This window comes from Carcharhinus amblyrhynchos, chromosome 2, assembly GCF_965287045.1.
Source record: "Carcharhinus amblyrhynchos chromosome 2, sCarAmb.v2.hapA, whole genome shotgun sequence".
Classification (NCBI taxonomy): domain Eukaryota; kingdom Metazoa; phylum Chordata; class Chondrichthyes; order Carcharhiniformes; family Carcharhinidae; genus Carcharhinus; species Carcharhinus amblyrhynchos.
This window is the reverse complement of record NC_137325.1, coordinates 117,400,974-117,420,996: the sequence shown is the minus strand read 5'-3', so window position 1 is coordinate 117,420,996 and position 20,023 is coordinate 117,400,974.

The following is a 20,023-nucleotide window of genomic DNA, read 5'->3' as shown; positions in this document are numbered from 1 at the left end:
TTATATCCTAAATTGGACCTGAGCAGGTGTGAGGCAGATAGTTAAATTTTGATCTACTGGTGACCTTGAAACCATTGCTGATTGTCAGAAAAATCCATCTGGTTCGCTAATGTCCTTCAGAAAAGGAAATCTGCCATCCTTACCTGGTCTGACCTACATATGACTCCAGATCTACAGCAATATGATTGACTCTCAACTGTCCTCTGAAATGGCCTAGCAAGCCATTCAGTTCTACCAGCGTTTCAAGAAGACAGCTCACCACCACCTTTTCAAGGGCAACTAGGAATGGGCAATAAATGCTGGCCAGCCAGAGGTGCCCATGTCCCATGACTTAATAAAAAAAACTTTTGTGAGCCTGCAAATGTAAATCAAATCACTGATTTCTCTACCATATAGCTTCCTCGCAATTGTAATATCTAAAACATAAAAATTTCAACAATCATTTAAAAACTGAACTCACAAAGAAATAACTAAGCTAACTTGTGAAATTGGCATGTTCTGTTAGAAATCCAACTGAACACTTATTTGACCCTTTTCTGATTGTGAGTTTTCTTTTTTTGCCTGTCCTTCTCTTTTCAGTTATGGAAAGCATAAAAAAAAATCAAAATGATTAGTGTTATTTTCCAGTGCTCCTCAGTGACACTCAATACAAATAGATAAACCTGTTTCTTTTAAAGTAAACTCTATGCATTGCAGTGCACACAAAAATGAGCCACAAGGAAACAATGAATAACTATAGTTCAACGGTGTGAGTGTGAGGCCCCACTTATCTCTTCGACAGTCAGAAACATAAAACAATAGCCCAAACTGTTGCCCAAGCTAATCGGAATAAAGACAATTGAAACAGGATTAGGTCATTCAGTCCCTCAAACCTATTCTGTCATTCAGCTGGATCGTGGTTCGTCTTCGACTTCAATCTCATTTCCTCACATTATTCCCATATCACTTGATGTCATAACTATCTAAAGTTTATTTATTTATCAGTCACAAGTAAGGCTTACATTAACACTGCAATGAAGTTACTGTGAAATTACTCTAGTTGCGACACTCCGGCGCCTGTTCGGGTCAATGCACCTAACCAGCATATCTTTCGGACTGGCAGGAAACCAGAGCATCCAGAGAAAATCCACACAGACACAGGGAGAACATGCAGACTCCACACAGACAGTGGCCCAAGCCGGAATCGAATCTGGTCCCTGGCAATGTGAGGCCAAAGCCAGAATCGAATCTGGTCCCTGTCACTGTGAGGCAGCAATGCTAACCACTGTTTTCAACATACTCAGAGATTGCACCCTCACAGCCCACTGGGGTAGAAAGTTCTAAAAATTCAGCACGTTCTGAGAGAAGAAATTCCTCCTGATCTAATCCTAAATGGCCTCTCCAATATTCTAAGACGATGTCCCTGTTTCTAGACTGCCCCAACTCAGGGAAACACATTTCTTGCACTAACCTCGTTGAACTCTGTAAGAATATTGTTTGTTTCAGTGAAATTGCCTTTATTTCTTCCAAATTAAAGTGAATACAGCGCAGTATCCTCAGTCTCTCCTCATCAGACAATTGCACCATCCCAGGAATCAGTCTGGTTTTATGTATGATATGAAAGAGGGCAACTTGGATAGTGCAGTGCTCCCCTCAATACGCATTGAAATGTTAGTATGGATTATATGCTGACACGATAGCACAGTGGTTCGGGCAGCAAGGTAGCACAGTGGTCAGCACTGCTGCTTCACAACTCCAGGAACCTGGGTTCGATTCCCGGCTTGGGTCACTGTCTGTGTGGAGGTTGCACATTCTCCTTGTGTCTGCATGAGTTTCCTCCGGGTGCTCCGGTTTCCTCCCACAGTCCAAAGATATGTGGGTTAGGTTGATTGGCCATGCTAAAAGAAAATTGCCACTTAGAGTCCTGAGATGTGTAGGTTGGAGAGATTAGCCGGTAACTATGTAGGAATATGGGGGTAGGGCCTCGGTGGTATTGTGGTCAGTGCAGACTGGATGGGTTGAATGGCCTCATTCTGCACCGTAGGGTTTCTATGATTCTATGATGTATCTATGATCTATGTATGAAATGGAGCTTGAACCCACAGCCTTCTGCCTTCGAAGGGAACATGCTCCTGTTGAGCCAAAGCTGATAACCAACTGTATGCTGCCTTTTTGTTTTCTTTATAACATTTGCTTGTTCATGGTTCCACAGGTGTTAACAACTCTCCACTATCTTGTTCAAATGTTCATTCTGGACACAGAATGCAGGCACCAGGTAACCCTCCACAAGTGAATCCAGTCTGGTACACATTCAGCATTCACACACGTAAGGGGAGTTTTTGAGACATTCTCCCCACTAAGAATGAGGTATTGGAGCCTTGAAAAATTACTGAGAAGAACACACGACCCACTTATCACTGATCTTGCCACACAGTTAAGTGTCTGTACAGGACCCTCACGACACTGAGACTCAAATGGATAAAACATGCAGTATGTACACTCTGCCTCTTATTAGCTGCTGATCCAGCTGAAGAGGAGCCAAAAGTAAAGAAATTATTTTTCTCCAAAAATATACTTTATTCATAAAAATCTCAAATAAACTATTGCAAATGTACAAGGCTTTGAAACGCAAGCAATGCGGAATCAAGACATTTTTACAGATTTGTTCAAATTACAATGATCACATTTCAATACTTAAAACTATAACCATGCCTCAATATTTACAGATTTGTACAAATTACAATGATTACAGAGCCAAAAGTAAAGACACAGAATTCTTCCACTCTGGAGTATAAGTTTGATAGTGGGAACAGAAGTGATAGTGATTTCCACTGCGGGGATGGAGGAAGGGTGCATAGGGAAAGGCTGGCCATGTACACTTTACTCATTACATATGCATCCATGAAGAGCATGGTAAATCACACAAGGGGGTGGGCAGGAAATCACCAACCCATCATTCCCTCATGGAGTAAAAGTTCCAGGCATCATATTTAAAAAACTGAAGCAGATATGCACTCACTGCAGGCCAGGACCCCTGGATTTTCCACATCACAAGAAACGTAAAGAATTTACGTTTGTGGGGCCATCGATTATTGTGGTGGCCAGGAGTCAGTGCACTGCTTCAGAGCACTCTGTATCTGTCCTCACAGTGAGACTGGGCCCTCCTGTCAGCATTACTGGGCAGACTCTCAGCACACTGCTGGCTGCCCACTTGTAAACTGAAGGAGGGAAATTGATTTTTCAGCAGGGATTGCTTAATAACATTCTGGCTTTCCTTCTCTTCCTCCTGCAACCCACTAATGTTGCACAAAAGTGAAATACTGCAGATGCAGGAGATCTGAACTAATGGCCAGATTCTTCCACTCTGGAGTATAAGTTTGATAGTGGGAACAGAAGTGGTAGTGATTTCCACTGTGGGGATGGAGGAAGGGTGCATAGGGAAAGGCTGGCCATGTACACTTTACTCATTACATATGCATCCATGAAGAGCATGGTAAATCACACAAGGGGGTGGGCAGGAAATCACCGACCCATCATTCCCTCATGGAGTAAAAGTTCCAGGCATCATATTTAAAAAACCGAAGCAGATATGCACTCACTGCAGGCCAGGACCCCTGGATTTTCCACATCACAAGCATTATGTCTCAGAGCAGACAACATGCAGGCCCACAATTCAGCCAAGCCTGTCTGCAGGTTTGCCTCCAGGTCATACAGGAAAAGCAGGGGCTGCTGTTTCCCACAGATGACAGAAGGAGGTCCATCCATGTGACTACTGTGGCCTGAGCAGAGGTTGCAGTGGAAAGTAGTGTCGGTGGGAGCCACAGGAGAATTGCCCAGTCATGCCGGAAAAGGATGTACGACCTGCTGCACCCTGCCTGGTAAGTGGCACCATATACTCACTGCAAAGTTACATTTATAAGGACATCAGGCAGTATAAATGCAACTGCAGAGGGCTGGCCATCAAACTGGGGTTTGGGTTGCAGGACTCAGCAGCAGAAGGGACATGTGCACTGCATGTGTGACAATCACATCATACTGTCAGTGTTCTATCAATTGCATGCTCCTAAACCACCATCCACCCACTTGGGTGGCAATCAATACTTCTGTCTGTCTGCAGGACAAGAACACGCACAACAGGAGGAATTGAGCCTAGACCAGAAGTGGCCTGTCTGACATCAGAATCCTGACCCCTTTTGAGGAGGTGGCTGTTGAGCTAGCTGGGGAGGAGTAAGACTGTATCTGTGTTGAAGGTGATAGGACACTCCCAAGAAGCCAATGTGGATGCCTCCAGTCTGCAGTTGTCAGATGCGCTGCCTGAGTGAGATATTGTTTTGGTACAGTAGCCTGATTAGGGACCCAATAAACCTTTCTCTTCTTCATTCTAGGTACCAGCAAGAAAAGTTGGAGGCCCAGTTGGGAGCCCAGCCGTAGAACCAGGCATAATCCCATCTGTGTGATGCCTCAGAGGATGCACTGTCACTGTGCCCACCACCAATGCAGATAATCCACCTGTGGGTACACGTTCTAAAGTCAGTTCAGGGTCGCAATCTGATGAGCACCTCACAGACACGGGTCCACAGCTGTTGGAGGAAGTGACAGCCAAGGTCTCTGACATTTGGAGGGATGATGAAGAGCACTATGTCAGTAATGTCAATAAAGATTTCTTGGTAACATCTACAACACTGCTTAATGGTATCTAAGCAGTACACATCACGTGCATTGCCAACCTAATAAAACAATAACCAACCATGAATACATCCCATATTCCTTACTCTTTAAACACTTTTTTCTTCTTTACCATATATAAATAATTACAAAACAATCAGAGAAAATATTGATTTTCAATGTTCTCATTGTAAACAAGGTGTCCCTCTTCAAGTATATCTAATAATTTCTTGGAGCAAGCACCTCTCTTTGTAAAACTGTTTTGGAATCTCCTTTGTTTCTAACATTTCCTTTATGTAAACAAGGTCAATTCTCAACCTTTTCTCAGTGTCATCCTTTGTTTAATGATCATTGTCCCAAAGAGAACAATTATCCATATAGCGTTCTGCGGGCAAACCTTCCTTATATTTCCCCTTGTCTCTTATTTCCTTCACTATATTAGTTGAGTATTCCAACTGTCTGATGCTTCAATTAATGGCAGTGTTTCAGTAACTAAGGTGCTTTTAACTGCACGTTTTATTTACTTTTTGCTTCCCAAACCAACGGATAACATTTATTATTCTCTCCCACCACGAATATGATAAACCCTACTGTGCCAGAATATCCACCTGGAAGATTAGTATGTGAAACATCACTAAAAATGACTATTCTCAAATCTCCTGGATCATCCAAGGGCCGGAAACCCTATGTTTCTCTAAATTTCATTTCTTTATTGTTTTATTTGCTCTCGGAATTTTACTTAACTATTTCATCAAAGTGTTCAGTTGCAAAACGTCATGACTAGCAACAGGTCTTATCTGAATGCACAACCAGTTCAACTGTCCAATCAAAATTCTTAACTGACCCATTTATTCCTTGGATCCTCTTTTTGTCAGGTCTTGGTCCGATTTATTGGAATGCAATTGATGTTTTCTAAAGAAGACCATTGATTCAAGGTCACTCTTGACTTATTCTACTTAATGTCTAAACGTTTATATTTAAAGGTCCAAAAAGCCTGACTTTCAACCTTAAATTCCTTCTTTATTTTATTTTACCTATCAGCTATTACACACATTCTGCAGAAGCTCCCCATAGAAAATCATCAACATGCATTATAAAGAAACACACCACTTGTTACATATTGCCAACCAGAAAAATATCCATTTTTGCCAACCTTCTGTTTCCTGTAAGCTAACCAATCTTCTATCCATGCCAATATTTGCCCACCAAACCATGAGTTTTTTTCCTTATCAAATGCCTTCTGGAAATTGAAATGCAGTACGTCTACTGGTTCTCCTTTATCCACAGCATATGTTACTTCTTGTGCGAAACCTGTGATTGCTGAATAATCACAACAGTCTTGGAGCCTGGCTTCTGTGGTCCAGGTGGAATTGGATGAATTGTTCTCCTAAAAAGGGCATCTGTCACCTTCCAGATGCGCTTACATGTCAAAGACTGGCAGATGTGGAGGTCAGTTCCCCAGTGAAATCCCAGAAAAAGCCACTGGCAATGGAGCTTCGGGCAACAGCGATTTTTCATGCTACCGGTATTGGATTGCCTCTAAGTCCTGATGGCCACAGATTTTCATGGAGAAGTTGGCAGATGAGAGCATTTACACCCCAGGAGATCCTCCAGAATTACTTTGACTCTTCTGCAGGGAGCTGCACCATCTGCAAAATGCCTGTGGTCGGGCCATTGTTCAACATTATACTGGTCCCTGGTTGCTGGTATCCCAATATTCTTGAGGCCCTGCTGTCTCTTGTTGCTCAGGCCATGCTTCTTTCTGGACCGATGCCAACTTGCATCAGTCCCTCTTCCTCATCTGGACAAGAGCCAGTGGAAAGTCAAGGTAGCCTTGAGTTTGCATGATCTAGACCTCAGTGGATCTGTGAACAAATTGCAGTAATCTATCCAGTGAGCTTATTCTTTGTAGATTAGCCTCCATTTCTGGTGCTCAGCTCTACTCTGGTTTCTGTCTAGACATGGCATTGCCATCCCACCCTTTCCAGGCAAAGGACATCCTGGTGGGCCAGAGATGAATGTTCCTTCCCTTCATTAATAATTAGGCATGGAGATGTTGTGCATTAACTTGTGTGATGATACTGTGCCTTTGGGAAATGTATTCTTGTCACATTTCTTATGCAGGATCTGTTATTGCAGTTTTTTTTATAATCGATGCCATTCTGTCTATAACTGGCATCTTGTATTGTTACTGCCACAGCACAATTATTTCTAATTGCTAGAATGTTTGTTTTAAGCTGGACTAAAGCTGGGGTTGGGGTTTAGGCTAACTTATAATACACCTTGGAGTTTCTGATCTGGTCCATAACAGTGAGATGATGACAGGTGAATTCTCCCTCTGAAACTATTCAACTTGCCGCCATTATCATCCAGACTCTATGGAAAGACTATTGATTTGCCATCATAAAAAGGCTCAGTACATGACCAACAGGGAAGATGGAGGTTTGGAGTCTGGAGTTTGCTGCCATCTACCAGCTGTGGCCCTTGAAGGCATCTACTCTCTCCCCAGGTCTTCTTCCCTGCCTCTGACAGCAGCAGCTGGCAAATCTCACGGAATGAGTGGCAGCTCCAGATCTTGAAGGGCACTTGTTAGAATGCGACTCATTACTCATGGAGCAATGCTGGTATATTTGGTATTAGAACTTCAAAAGTAGAACTCAGATGAGCCTAGTTCTCCAAGAAATGGACTAATAATTAAGAGAATGCCCTTCATGGTCCAAAAAATGCGACATTAATTTCTGTTCTCAGACCTTTCTGTTATCAAAGGCTTGAGAGATTTTGTGAACTGTGCAACAACCTTGAGAGTTTGAGCAAGGTGGATGTGTGGTTTGACAGTGCATCAAGCATTCCCCCTCTGTTATCCACCAAAGTCCCCCACCCTCTTCACAAAGGATCTTGTCAAAGTTCGGTTCCGCCCCCCCACCAATTCATTCAGATGGTACGCCAGTCATTCCATTCCCTCCTGTAACCTTTCACCCTCTCCCTGTTACATTGGGCCCAATTATCATTTTTGTGGATATTCTTGCAGTCCTCTCTGTCCTGTCACTGTTGATGTGCCCATGACCCTCTCTATTCTGCCCCTCCAGTTGTACACTATCCTACTCATGACACCATCCACTGTATAATGTTGGATTTCATTGGCCTTCCCCAAATATTCTTGATGACATGTACCATTCGCTGAGCTTCAGATTTAAAAAGTATACATTCTATTTGTTTTTGCCGTGATTCAGGTGATTTTGACATTTAATGAAGGCTTAACTTTTCTGATCAAGAATTTTGCATATTCCTTTTGTAACCGTGATACAGTTCGATATAGTGATTAACTTGTTTTACTCGAGGCTGATTCCAGCAACACTGTCCTGGAAGGCATCATTCAGCATGGCAGTAAACATCATGCTGAACAGTGTGGGTGCGAGCACACAGCCTTGTTTGATGCCATTGGTGATTGCGAATGCCTCAGAGGATTCTCCGCCATCATGCCATCATGGAACTGGTGTGCCATCTGAATGAATTTAGGGGGGCAGCTGAACTTTGACATGATCCTCCACAGGCCTTTCCACATTTCCACATCACTTGTCTTGGCAGAATATTACGCATCAGATGGCACGACAAAGTAGCAGACACTGAAGTTCTCTCTAGAGCAACCCTACCATCAGTCCATACACTGGTGAGAGCATGGACCCGGTGGGCAGGTCATATCATCTGTATGCCAGACGAGCGCGTACTCAAGCAGCTCCTTTTTGGGAACTCTCTGCAGGAAGATGCTCGCATGGAGGGCAGAAGAAACGTTACAACGACACACTCAAGGGCTACCTGAAGTCACTTGACATAGACACAATCACCTGGGAAAAACTGGCACATAACCGCCCTTCCTGGCAATGCCTCATCCACAAGGACTGTCAAGCTTATGAAGCAAGGTGCATTGCTGAAGCACAACTTAAGCGCGAGCTGCGCAATTCCAGAGCCACCAGCACAATAACTACAGTGCCTACACAAGTCTGTCCAATATGTGCCAGGACATTCTGTGCCCAAATTAGCCTGCTCAGTCATCTTCAGACATACTGCATCCAGCCTCAAAATGACTAATGGTGTCAAGGTCCTCATCGACGACGATGGACGAACAACAACTTGTTTTAAATGGTTATCCACAATAGAGTGAAAATGGGTAAGTAGGCATTGCCAGGTAGGGCGGTTTGGTGCCAGTTTTTCCCAGGTGATCGTGTCTATGTCAAGTGACTTCAGGTAGCCCTTGAGTGTGTCTTTGTAATGTTTCTTCTGCCCTCCATGCGAGCATCTTCCAGCAGAGAGTTCCCAAAAAGGAGCTGCTTGAGTACGCGCTCGTCTGGCATACAGATGATATGACCTGCCCTCCGGGTCCGCGTTCTCACCAGCATATGGACTGATGGTAGGCTTGCTGTAGAGAGAACTTCAGTGTCTGCTACCTTGTCGTGCCATCTTTAAATTTCAAGATTAAAATTTAATTTAAAGATTTCAAGATTCTGAATTTAAATTCTCAAACTCATCTGGTGGGATTTGAATTCACATTTTCTGAATTGCTAATTCAAGTCACAAGATTATCATCTACTGTACCCCCTAATATCCATACATGGTGGTAAGTTTGTAAATTAAACTTTCTCACGGAAGTTCATTGTCACATTTTTGTCTGGCACCAACTTTTACAGATGCACCTTAAAAAGCATTCTTTCTGGTTGTATCACAGCTTGGTATGGCTCCTGCTCTGCCCAAGGCCACAAGGAACTACAAATGGTTGTGAATGTAGGCCAAGCCATCACGCAAACCATGCATTGACTCGGTCTACACTTCCCAGCGTCTCAGCAAATCAGCCAGCCTAATTAAGGACCTCATGCACACCAGACATTTTCTTTTTCCATCGGGAAAAAGATACAGAAGTCTAAGGTCATGTACCAACCAACTCAAGAACAACTTCTTCCCTGCTGCAATCATGACTTTTGAGTGGACTTACCTTGCATTAAGTTAATCTTTCTCTATATCCTAGCTATGACTGTGACACTACGTTCTGCACTCTCTCATTTCCTTCTCTATGAATGATATGTTTGTCTGTATAGTGCGCAAGAAACAATACTTTTCTCCGTATGTTAATACATGTGACAATAATAAATCAAATCAAAATTATGTCACTTTATGTCTCATGACAAATTTATCAATTTTAACTGTAACAAATGATTGTAGATTAAGAATATTCCAATACATTTTGCTGTAATGTGATTATTTATTTTCACTGACGAGATCCAGTATGTATCAACGCATGTATCCACAAGAGGGAGTCTATCATGAAACAAATTCTGTGATCCATTTGATAAGATCCCACTTTAGTTAATAAGGTATCAGCAATTAAGAGTACTGTATGTGATGTTGAACAAAATAAAGGTAAAGCTGTTATTTTACTTCAGCTTTAGTACTCATCAAATTGAAGAATGTTCGTTTAAAAAAAGGATTAATATATATTTCACTTTTCATGTCCTTGGAATATCAAAAAGGACTTCACAGCCAATGTGAGATTGTCACTGTCATAAAACGGGGAAATCTGGCAGCCAACATGTTTACAGCAAGCTCCTTTTAATAAAATTACATAAACCTCTCAATAATGAAGAAACCGACCATTGCTCCTTGGCATTCAATGGCATTACAATCACTGAATCTCTCACAATCAACATCCTGAGGATCGCCATTGACCAGAAATTGAACTGGATTAGCCGTATAAAACTGTGGCTTCAAGAGCAGGTCAGGGGCAAGGGATCCTGCAGTGAGTAACTCACCACCTAACTCCCCAAAGCCCATCCATTGTCTGCAAGGCACAAGTCAGGAGGGTAATAGAATGCACTCCACTTGCCTGGATGAGTGCAGCTCCAACAACACTCAAGAAGCTTGACACCATCCAGGGCACAGCAGCCCACTTTATTGGTACCCCTTCCACAAACATTTACTTCCTCCACCACCATGGCAGTAGTGTGTATCATTTGCAACCGGCTTGTCCAATGTTTTTGTTCAGTGGAGCCAAATTTGTATATTTTTCCCACTCAAAAAACCGGTAAGCAAATTTCAAAACAGTAAGATTTGGCATGACAATAAACTGAACATCAAAGGAAAGTTGAGATTTTAAGAAAAGAACTTATTACTGAACAAATATAAAGCAATATCATAGTGTGAATCTGTCAAGTTAAAAGAGTAAGCAATAGAAAGTGACCAGAATGTTGGAGGATCAATGGAAGGTTTTCTCCCTGATTTCCACTGATAGCCAAATGCAGCCCTGATATTAAGAGTATTCAGATCGAACCACACCTATGGAGTTCAGCTCTTTTGTCCATATTTGAACCAGTAAGGAGGTCAGGAGCTGAGTGACCCTGGCCAAAAGCCTCCAGGTAGCAGAGTGAAAAACCTGTTTTCACATTAAACAACTTCTTCATCTCTACTCAAATGCTTTAAATACAAAGCATTATGAACCAATATGGATCCTATCTGTTTTCATTTGAACGATTAGAGGTCTTTATCAATTGAAAGAGGAAGTAAGTGCAGTTTTCTGAAAGTGGCACCACAAACAAACTGCAACAAAAGTCCAAAAACTCAAAGGGAACTTACCAAATCAAATTGAAATGATATTCTTGGAAATGATGATGCAATCCTGACCCTCCAGTGTCCAAAAGCCTCAAGAGCTGGGTCCCAGCTATACCTGCCTTTTTGTGGAGTTTGTGAAACATTCTTTGTTCTACTTTTGCTCAGGTCTCCTGTCTAAGATTTGGTATCCTTCTTCGAAAAAATTTATACTTGCATTAAAAGCAGTTCAGAGAAGGTTCATTCAACTCATTCCTGGGGTGAACATAAGAACATAAGAAATAGGAGCAGGAGTAGGCCATCTAGCCCTTCGAGCCTGCCCCGCCATTCAATAAGATCATGGCTGATCTGAAGTGGATCAGTTCCACTTTCCTGCCTGCTCCCCATAACCCTTAATTCCCTTGTCTATCAGAAATCTATCCACCCATGACTTAAATATGTTCAACGAGGTAGCCTCCACCACTTCAATGGGCAGAGAATTCCAGAGATTCACTACCCTTTGAGTGAAGAAGTTCCTCCTCAACTCTGTTCTAAACTGCCCTCCCCCCCACTTATTTTGAGGCTGTGCCCTCTCATTCTGTTTTCCTTTCTAAGCAAGAAGAATCTCTCTACCTCTACCCTTTCTAGCCCCTTCATTATCTTGTAAGTCTCTATAAGATCCCTCCTCAGCCTTCTAAACTCTATTGAGCACAGGCCCAGACTATTCAATCTCTCTTCATAAGCTAACTCCCTCATCTCCGGTATCAGCCTGGTGAACCTTCTCTGTACTCCCTCCGAGGCCAATGTATCCTTTCGCAAATAAGGGTACCAAAACTGCACACAGTACCCCAGTTGCAGCCTCACCAGTGCCCTGTACAGTTGCAGCAAGGCCTCTCTGCTTTTATATTTTATCCCCCTTGCGATAAAGGCCAACATTCCATTCGCCTTCTTGATCATCTGCTGCACCTGCAGACTGGGTTTTTGCGATTTGTGCACAAGGACCCCCAGGTCCCTCTGCACTGTAGCATGCTGCAGCTTTTCACCCTTTAAATAATAATCCCTCCTACTATTATTTCTACCACAGTGGATAACCTCACATTTGCTAACATTACACTCCATCTGCCAAGTCCTCGCCCACTCACTCAGCCTATCGAGATCTCTCTGCAGACTTTCCGCGCCCTCCACACAATTCAGTTTTCCACTCATCTTCGTGTTATCAGCAAATTTTGTTACCCTACACTCAGCCCCTCCTCCAGATCGTCAATGTAAATGGTAAACAGTTGGGGTCCCAGCACCTATCCCTGCGGCACTCCACTAGTCACCAACTGCCAACCAGAAAAGCACCCATTGATTCCAACTCTCTGCTTCCTGTTAGATAACCAATCCTCAATCGACACTAACACTTTACCCCCAGCTCCGTGTACCCTAACCTTCTGCAGCAACCTTTTGTGAGGCACCTTATCGAACGCCTTCTGGAAATCTAAAAACACCACATCCACCGGTTCCCCTCTGTCTACCACACTAGTCACATCTTCATAGAAATCCAATAAATTCGTTAAACACAACTTCCCCTTCATGAATCCGTGCTGCGTCTGCTTGATCAAACCATTCTTTTCTAGGTGTCTTGCTATTTCTTCTTTGATGATGGATTCTAGCATTTTTCCAATTATGAACGTTAAGCTAACTGGCCTAGAATTCCCTGCCTTTTGTCTGAGCTTACCTTATGAAGTAAGGTTGAACAGACTAGGAGCAAAATCTTTATGGTGGGACAATTGAGGAACAGTGAAGGACTTACAAAGTGATTTTGATTTTATTTTGTTTGTTATTCTCACATGTATTAGTACACAGTGAAAAGTATTGTTTCTTGCATGCTGTACAGACAAAGGATACCATTCATTCAGATGGAAAGGAGAGAGTGCAGGATGTAATGTTACAGTCATAGCAAGGATGTAGAGAAAGATCAACTTAGTGCAAGGTAGATCCATTCAAATGTCTGATGGCAGTAGGGAAGAAGCTGTTCTTGAGTCAGTTGGTACGTGACTCAGGCTTTTGTATCTTTTTCCCAATGGAAGAAAGTGGAAGAGTGTGTGTCCGGGGTGATTAATTATGCTGGCTGCTCTTCCGAGGCAGCAGCAAGTACAGACAGAGTCAATGGATGGGATGTTGGTTTGACTGAGGGCCTGGCGTTTATTTATAACATTTTATAGTTTCTTGTGGTCTTGGGCAGAGCAGGAGCCATACCAAGCTGTGACACAACCAGAAAGAATGTTTTCTATGGTGCATCTGTTAGAGTCGGTGAGAATTGTAGCTGACATGCCAAATTTTTCACAGTGCTCAGCAAAAGTATATACCAGGGGATTTTCACAGTAATTTCATTTAAAAACAGTGATAATGAATGACTGTAGAAAAATAGATAATTGGCTATGGATATCTAAGGAAATAAGGAAGGTATCAAATTGAAAGAAAATGCATACAAAGTGGCAAAGATTAGTGGGAAACTAGAGGATTAGGTTATCTGTGAAGGACAGCAGAAAGCCATGAAAAAAGCTATAAAGAAAAGTAAGATAGATTATGAGAGTAAACTAGCTCAAAATATAAAAACAGACAGCAAAAGTTTTTACAAACAAAAAATGAAAAATCATGTCCAAGGTAAACAATGGTCCTTTAGAGAATGAGAAAGGGATTTAATAACAGGAAATGAGGAAATAGCTGAAGACACAATAGGAAGATACAAATAACATGCCAAAAATTGATGACAAGAAGGCTAGAGTAGGAGAGGACCTAGAAACTCCAGAAGTTAAACTAACCGGGTAACTGGAGAAAAAAGGGTAATCAGCCATGGATATCTAAGGAAATAAGGGAGGATATCCAATTAAAAGAAAATGCATACAAAGTGGCAAAGATTAGTGGGGAACTAGAGGATTGGGCAATCTTTCAAGGTCAACAGAAAGCCACGAGAAAAGCTATAAACTTCTGTGGCAGGGAAAATGCTTGAACCTATCATCAAGGAGGAAATGGTGAGATATTTGGATAGAAATTGTCCCATTGAGGAGACACAGCATGCGTTCATGAAAGACAGGTCATGTTTAATGAATTCACTGGAAATCTTTGAGGACATTATGAGCATGGTGGACAACAAGGAACCCATGAATGTGGTATACCTGGATTTCCAGAAGACATTCGACAAGATGCCGCACAAAAGGCTCCTGCATAAGATAAAGGTGCACAACAGTATGGGTAATCTTTTAGCATGGATAGAGGATTGGTTAATGAACAGAATGCAAAAAATGGGGGTAAATGGGTGTTTTTCTGGTTGGCGATCAGTGACTAGTGGTGTGCCTCAGGGATCGGTATTTATAATTTACATAGATGATTTGGAGTTGGGGACCAAGTATGTCAAAATTCGCAGATGACATTAAGATGAGTGGTAGAGCAAAGTGTGCTGAGGACACTGAAAATTTGTGAAGGTATACAGATAGATTATGTGAGTGGGCAATAGTCTGGCAGATGGAATACAATGTTGCTAAATATGAGGTCATCCATTTTGGTAGGAATACCAGCAAAATGGATGATTATTTAAATAGTAAAAAATTGCAGCATGGTGCTATGCAGAAGGAGCTGGGTGTCCTTGTGCATGAATCACAAAAATTTGTTCTTCTACTGAGTTGAGGAGGAACCTCTTCACACAAAGGGTTGTGAATCTGTGGAATTCCCTGCTCAGTGAAGCAGCTGAGGCTTGGAATGTTTTTAAAACAAGGATAGATACATTTTTGAACAGTAAAGGAATTAAGGGTTATGGTGAGCGGGCGTGTAAGTGGACCCGAGTCCACAAAAAGATCTTATTGAATGGCAGAGCAAGCTCGAGGGGCCAGATGGCTTACTCATGCTCCTAGTTCTTATGTTCAAAACCAGCACTTGTGATGTCTTAGTTTTTTTTTCAACCAAGGAGTCCCACCCTACCTTGATTGACAAGGTCCTTCATCACGTCCATTCAATTTTCTGCACATTTATACTTCACCATCCTCCCATAACTATTGTAGGATTCCCTTGTCCTCACCTTCCACACAATAAACCTCTATCTTCAATGGCTCATCTTCCACCATTTCACTATCTCCAGCATAATGCTACATCCAAAGACACCTTCCAGCTATCACAACCATCTTTATTTCTGTTAATTTTTTAAAATAAATTTTGGGATGTGGACATTGCTGGCTAACCCAGCATTTATTGCCTGTCCTTAGTTGCTCTTCAGAAGATCATGAGCTGCCTTCTCGAACCGCTGCAGTTGTAGTTGCAGCACACCCATAGTGATATGAGTGAATGAACTTCAGGATCTTGACCCAGTGACAGTAAAGAAATGCTGATATATTTCCAAGTCAGGATGGTGAGTGACAAGGAAGGGAACCTCCCAGTGTTGCTGTTTCCAAGTATCTGCTGCTCTTGTCCTTCTAGATCAGTAATGGGCCACCTAGGCTAGTAAGTGGGCACATGAGTGGGCCTCCTACACCTCAGTGCAAATTGAAATTGCGCATTTGCACTAACCATGACTCCATAAATAAGATAAAATGTGTTTAATACACACCAAGTATTTCATAACCAGTTACAGAAGATGCTTAAAAACTATTCTTATGTTAATAGAACTGTCATCAACTATTTTTGGCAAAAACAAATATTCACACTTACCTTACCTACATTAATGGGACTTTTGGTTGAATCTATCCTCTGTGTCTTCATGGCTTCCATCAGATTTGAAAGTTGTTGAGCACTTTGAATAGAACCCACTGGAAAGTTTACCATGTGAGAGGAATGGCATGTTTCATAATGTCTCTTAACGTAGTCTTTTTTGGAGCTGCTTTCACCTCATTGCAAATTAAGCACAATGGTCTCCCTTTCTCTTCAGTGACAAAATAATCCAGCTCCTAACTTACTTTTACCATTCAGTGCTCATCATCAATTTTTCTCTTTTTGGCTACTTCTTCTTACTCTACATTTTTGATTTTGCACTTGATTCTCTTTCTTCACTACACCACTTCAAAACAAAACAATTCATTAGGCAGGGGCAAAGCAATTAACAGTCAAAAAAGTCAATGGGCTGCACTCAAGAGCCATGATGGGCCACAGCTTACCCACCACTGTTTTGTGCCCTTTCCACCTTCAGTGCTTCCACCAAGTGGTGTTCAACATGGAGGATTCATCAGCTGAGGGGGGAACAGTAAATGGTTATCAGCAGGAAGTTCACTTGTCCATGTTTGACCTGATTTCATGGGATTCAGTCAATTTTCATTCCCATGGCAACTTCCTCCCAATGGTATGTCACTCTGTCATCACCTCTGCTGGGTCTGTCCTCCTGGTGGAACTGGGCATACCCAGAAATGGTTATGGGTGTGTCTGGATGATTCCGTGAGTATGATTACATCAGGCTGTTGTTTGACTGGTCTGTGAGACAGCTCTCCCAATTATGATCTTTGCGAGCGAAAATATTTTCTCCAGATTCCCATTGACTTCAATTTTGCTTAAGCTACTCGATTTCACCACATTCTATCAGATGCTGCCTTGATGTCAAAGGCTGTCACTCTCACCTTACTGCTCTTAATGCAGCATCCTCTGCTTTGGAAAAACCAAAAGCAGATTGTGTGATAGTTCTGTGGAACACTTCTTAGTCAATAAGCCAGACCTTGAGCTTCTGGTAATCAATGATCTTAATTCTCCACCCAACTCCTATCCTTACCTCTCTGTGGCCTTCTATGTTGCAATGAAGCTCAACGTAAATTTGAGGAATAGCACCTCATCTTTTGACTATACCTTTGGGAATTAACACTGAATTCAACAATTTCAAATCATAACCCATGCCCTTTTTTTTCCCTTTGCATAGCAGCTGCTGGTGCTGATTTTGTTTTCCAATTTACACTACCTGTTAACACACTTTTGTTTCTTCACTTTTTCTAATACCATTCCTCTTGCCTTGCATTATCAATTCTTTTGATATTTAGGGCAGGATTTTATGGCCTCGCTTGGGCGAGGCTGGAAATTCCCATCTAAAGTCAAAGGAGATTTCCGCTGTCAGATCCTCACCTGCATCAATTCCATGACAGCCTAAATCTCTCATCTGTTACATTATAACAGGCCTTCTCTTGGTTCTTTCCTCTCCTCCTCAGTTCCCCTGCTTTGCAAGACCATAGGACACAGCAGCATAATTAGGCCACTCAGCCCATTGAGTCTGCTTCACCATTCAATCATGCTGATTTTTTATCTTGTCCCCATTCTCCTGCCTTTTCCCCATAATCCCTGATCACCTTGTTAATCAAAATCTATCAATCTCTGTCTTAAAGTCACTCAACAACCTGGCCTCCGAGGCCTCTGTGGCAAAGGGTTCTAGAGATTCACCATTCTCTGCTTGATAAAATTCTTCCTCATCCCTTTAGTCTGAGGTTATGCCCTCTAGTTCTATTTTTTCCTACTAGTGGAAACATCCTCTCCACGCCTGCTCTATCCAGACCTTGCAAGTTTCCTGCAAGTTTCAATTAGATCCCCCCTCATCCTTCTAAACTTCAACGAGTATAGTCTCAGAGTCCTCGATGATTCCTCATACGACAAGCTCTTCATTCCAAGTATCATTCTTGTGAACCTCCTCTGGACCCTTTCCCAGACCAGCACATCCTTCCTTAGATATAAGGCCCAAAACTGCTCACAATACTCCAAATGGGGCCTGACCAGTGTCTTACACAGCCTCAGAAGTACATCCCTGCTCTTGTCTTCTGGCCCTCTTGACATGAATGCGAACATTGCATTTGCCTTTCTAACTGTCAACTAAACTTGCACATTAACTTTAAGAGAATCTTGAACAAGGACTCCCAAGTCCCTTTGTGCTTCTGATTTCCTAAGCATTTCCCAATTTAGGAAATAGTCTTTGCCTCCATTACTCCTTCCAAAGTGCATAATCTCACACTTTTCCACATTATATTCCATTTCCCACTTTGCTGATTCTCCTTACTTGTACAAGTCCTTCTGCAGCCCCATGCTTCCGCAATACTACCTGTCCTTCTACATATCTTTGTATCATCTGCAAACTTAAAAACGGCGCCTTCAGTTCCTTCTTCAAAATTGTTAATGTATATTTGAAATGTTGTGGTCCCAGCACTGACCCCTGAGGTACACCACTAGTCACCAGCTACCAAATGTGAAAAAGGCCCCTTTATTCCCATTCTCTGCCTTCCACCAGTCAGCCAATCCTCTATCCATGCCAGGATCTTACGCAGAACACCACGGGCTCTTAACTTATTTAACAGTCTCCTATGCATCACCTTGTCAAAGACCTTTTGGAAATCTAAATAAATCACATCCACTGGTTCTCTTTTATCCAACTTCTTTGTTATCCCCTCAAAAAACTCTAACAGATTTGTCAGACATGACCTCCCCTCGATGAAACCGTGCTGACTCAGTCCTATTTTATCATGCACTTCCAAGTACTCCACAATCTAATCTTTAATAATGGACTCTAAAATCTTGCCAGTGACTGAAGTCAGTTTAACTGGCCTATAATTTCCTGTCTACTGCCTCCCTCTCTTCTTAAATAGTGGTGTTACATTAGCTACTTTCCAGCCTGCTGGAACTCTTCCTGCCTCCAATGATTCTGAAAGATCGCCACCAATGCCTCCACAATTTCCTCAGCTATTTTTTTTAGAACCTTGGGGTGTAGTCCATTCGGTCCAGGTGATTTGTACACCTTCAGACCTTTCAATTTTCCCAGAACCTTCTCCTTAGTCACGGCCACTACACTCACCTGTGTCCCCTGATTCTCCTGAAGCTCTGGCATCCCACTGGTGTCTTCCATTGTGAAGACTGATGCAAAGTACTTCTGCAATTTCTTTGTTTCCTATTATTACTTCTCCAGCCTCACTTTCCAGTGGTTCAATGTCTATTTTTGCCTCTCTCATACCTTTTAAAAACTGAACGCTTCTTATCTTCTTTTATTACGAGCTAGCTTACACTTGTTATTCATCTTCTTTACATCTTGAAGCACTCTCACTTCGAAAGAAGGGTCGTAGACCTGAAATACTAATTCTATTTCTCTCTACACAGATGCTGCTTGACCAGTTCAGTCCTTCCAGCTCTGCTTTTATATTAGAGGCTTTGAATTCAGTTTTAAAAAGAACTGAAAATAAAAACAAACTTAAATTAGAAGGCACAAAAAAAGGGTCCGATTGCTCTTAAAACTTTATGGATTCACTCATGCTCTTTAAGGAAAGAATCATAGAACCCTACAATGCAGAAAGAGGCCCTTCAGCCCATCAAGTCTGCACCGACCACAATCCCACCCAGGCTCTATCCCCACATATTATTACCCACTAATCCCTCTAACCTAAGCATCTTTGGACACTAAGGGGCAATTTTAGCATGGCCAATCAACCTAACTCACACATCTTTGGACTGTGGGAGGAAACCGGAGCACCTGGAGGAAACCCACAGACACGAGGAGAACATGCAATCTCCACACAGACAGCGACCCAAGCCGGGAATCAAACCGAGGTCCCTGGAGCTGTGAAGCAGCAGTGCTAACCACTGTGCTACCGTGCCGCCCTTAAGAAACCCACCATCTTACCGAGTTGACTTATAAATGACTTCTGTCCCACAGCAATGTGTTTGACTCTTAGCTGCCCTCTGAAGAGGTTAAGCAAATCACAAACCTACAAGGCTGCTATTCACAAGATTAATCAGTGCCGTTTCAAGGAAAATTAAGGATGGACAATAAATGTTGACAAGGTCAGTGACACCCATTTGCCAAGAGTGATTTAAAATATGTTGCAAAACT